The sequence below is a fragment of the Rhagoletis zephyria genome, unplaced genomic scaffold, assembly GCF_001687245.7.
Source record: "Rhagoletis zephyria isolate East Lansing unplaced genomic scaffold, Rhagoletis_zephyria_1.1 Rzeph_scaffold_00948, whole genome shotgun sequence".
In the NCBI taxonomy this organism is placed as follows: Eukaryota; Metazoa; Arthropoda; class Insecta; order Diptera; family Tephritidae; genus Rhagoletis; species Rhagoletis zephyria.
In genome coordinates, this window is record NW_016158032.1 from 160,180 (window position 1) to 163,508 (window position 3,329).

Genomic DNA, 3,329 nt, shown 5'->3' on the forward strand with positions numbered 1-3,329 from the left:
TTGGTTTCAAACTCGGACAAACTAGACAAATTAATCAGATTTTATTTTTAATTGGATTAACGATTAATGTTTTAAATTAATTAAACGTAATCGCAGCCAGCGATTAACGATTCAAAAAATGTTATCATTAATCGTACAGTTGATAACGACTAATTAATTTTAATCGTCAAACGCGATTAAATTAATTAATTAATCGTTAATCAGATTAACAGTTTTCCAATACTGTGTGAAATCATGTTCATATTCAACGGAGAAAAATCGAGGTTTTTGGAAAAGAGGCGTAGCACCTCCCATACTGACTGAAAGTTTCATATTGCATATCTCTTCAAATGTTTGGGGTAAAGCACTCAAGCTTGGTATGGAAATACATATGTATGTATGTATGTGAAACTAATACCATACTCATGGAGAAAAATGAGAGTTATTGGAAAAGGTGATGTGGCAACTCCCATGCAAATTGATTTTTCTATGCTGCATATCTCTGGAGGTGTTTATTGCAGAGGACTGGAACTTGGCACCGAGATGTGTATACAAAATAAATTCCATACTCAAGGAGAAGAATTTGCGTTATTCGAAAAGGGGACATGGTTCCTGCCGTACAAATTTACTGTTTTATACTGCTTATCTCTAGAGGTGTTCATGGTAGAGTACTGGGACTTGGTACTGGGGTATGTAAAATCAATTCTAAATTCATGGAAGAAGATTAGGGTTATAAGAAAAAGGGGCGTGGCACTTCCAGTACAAATTTACTTTTTCTTGCCACATATCCCTGGAAGTGTTTGTGGAAGAATACTGGAACTTGGTATGGAGTTGTGTATGCAAAATGTATCAATTGCTCATGGAAAAAATGTGAGTTATTAAAAAAGGAGGCATGTCGCCTCCCATACATACTAAAAACTTCTTAATACATATCTCTGGAAGGATAGAAAATCTCTCGAAGTATTTTAAATTTGTTATGGAGATTTATTTTATAAGTGCCGTACTGACAGAATAAATTTCATTAAATGGAAAAGGGAGAGCCGGGTTCGGCTTTATAATCTAAAGCTCTCTTGAGGCATTTGCTACAGTAATGAGAAGTGGTATTTTATCAAGGCCAGGTTACTAAATTTGAGTTGGAAATATTAGAACCCGCCGTGGCACTTCCAAGAAGGTTACATGTTTACGCGTCGTATACCTGGAACCATTTTAAGGTAAACTTAGAGGGATTGATATCTTTCGTATGCCTAGCTCGCAGACGAGATTTTCTAATTTCATAGTTTTAAACGGCCTAAATACCTTAACTCGCTTAAAAAACAACGAGCTATAACGAAATGGGCACAGAAATAAAATCTAACATTATTAAATTATTTTTCTTATTTGCATAAAAGCGCGGGGTGAAACCCGCGGGTATAAGCTAGTATCTATATATAGCTCTGAAAATTCACTGGGGGAAATTTTATATTCTCTTTTTGTCTTCGTCTTCTCGTTTTTGCCTTTGCAAGTTTTGAAAAAAGGTTTTGAAAGAACCATTTTACCATAGCACAAGGTGTGCTATCAACCTCACATTCCTAGGCAATTTTTGAAAGAATTTTTCGATACTAAATCTTATTAAAACAAAATGTCGAGATCAGCTTCATATAGAAACAATGTCATCGTTAATTAAGAGAAAGATGTTCTTAAATATCATAACTCTACGACACTCACATATTGACTAGATTTGACTACTTATTTTATTATTTTTTAATTTTAATTATTTGTTTATAAAACTATAGTTTATTCCCTAACAAAAACTGTATGAAAATAAGTTAAAATTTTTGAACAACATTAAAAAAAATCGACAAAATTTTTTAAAATTTTCGAGCTTTCTATTTCATTATTTTTTTTTTTAATATTCTGCTGTTTTTCAGCCCATTCAATTTTAGTATAATAAAGTGCAAGTTTAAAGTAGCTGGGATTTACCGTTAATGTGGGGCATTTTTTTGACAATGTCGGTCATTATCTTCCATATTATCTATGTATTTCGACAATTTTTTTTAATGCAAAAAAAAAATATTAAAAAAATATAATTTAAATTGATCGCGCTTCAAAACTGCATAATCAAAATATGTATTTCTAGGAAATCGTTTTTAATTAGAAAATCGAAATTTTTACGAAAGTTTGTTGATTATTTTAATGTTGCGCAGAGATTGAACCTTGCTTTTATACGGGTTTTGTTAAAGTATAAACTGCACTTTTATAAACAAGTAATTAAAATTAAAAAATGTTAAGATAAATGGTCATTCTTGTCAATATGTGCGTGTCATAATGTTTTGATAAGCACTTGAAATATTATTAAAATGTCAAGTTTCAGTACTGAAATCAAAGAAGAGTGTCTCTTTTATCCATTCATAATAACTTAAAAAAATTAGTTTGTTATCTTACTAATCTTATCTTACTAATATTATAAATGTGAAAGTTTGTATGTTTGGATGTTTGGGAAATCATCACGCGGAAACGACTGAACGGATGTGCATGAAATTTGGTACGCAGATAGCTTATAGGCCAGATTGGGTAATCTTACTAATCTTACTAATATTATAAATGTGAAAGTTTGTATGTTTGGATGTTTGGGAAATCATCACGCGGAAACGACTGAACGGATGTGCATGAAATTTGGTACGCAGTTAGCTTATAGGCTAGATTGGGTAATAGGCAATTTTTTTAAGAGTTGCCACCTGTTAAAAAAGTTTAATTTATTTAATATGCGGGAACGACTGAATGGATTTGCATGAAAATTTGCACAGATAGCTTATGACCTACAGTGGTAAATAGGCTAATTTTTTGGAAGAGTTGCCACCTGTTAAAAAAGTTTAATTATATTAATACGCGGATATGACTTAACGGATTTGCATGAAATCCGTGGAAGTTTTCACACAGATAGCCAATGAGCTAGGTTGAAAAATAGGCTACTTTTTTAAGAGTTACCCCCTGCTAAAAAAGTTTAATTAAATTAATACGCGGAAAAGTCTGAACGGATTTACACGAAATTTTGCTAGCAGATAGCTTATGACCGACAGTGGAAAATAGGCTAATTTTTTGGAAGTGTTGCCATCTGTTAAAAAAGTTTTAATTACATTAATACGCGGAAACGACTGAACAGATTTGCATGACATTTCGCACAGAGATATCTCTTGACCTATTTTGGAAAATAGGCTACTATTTTAAGAGTTATCACGTATTAGGAAAGTTTAATTAAATTAATACGCGGAAACGACTGAACAGATTTGCATGACATTTCGCACAGAGATATCTCTTGACCTATTTTGGAAAATAGGCTACTATTTTAAGAGTTATCACGTATTAGGAAAGTT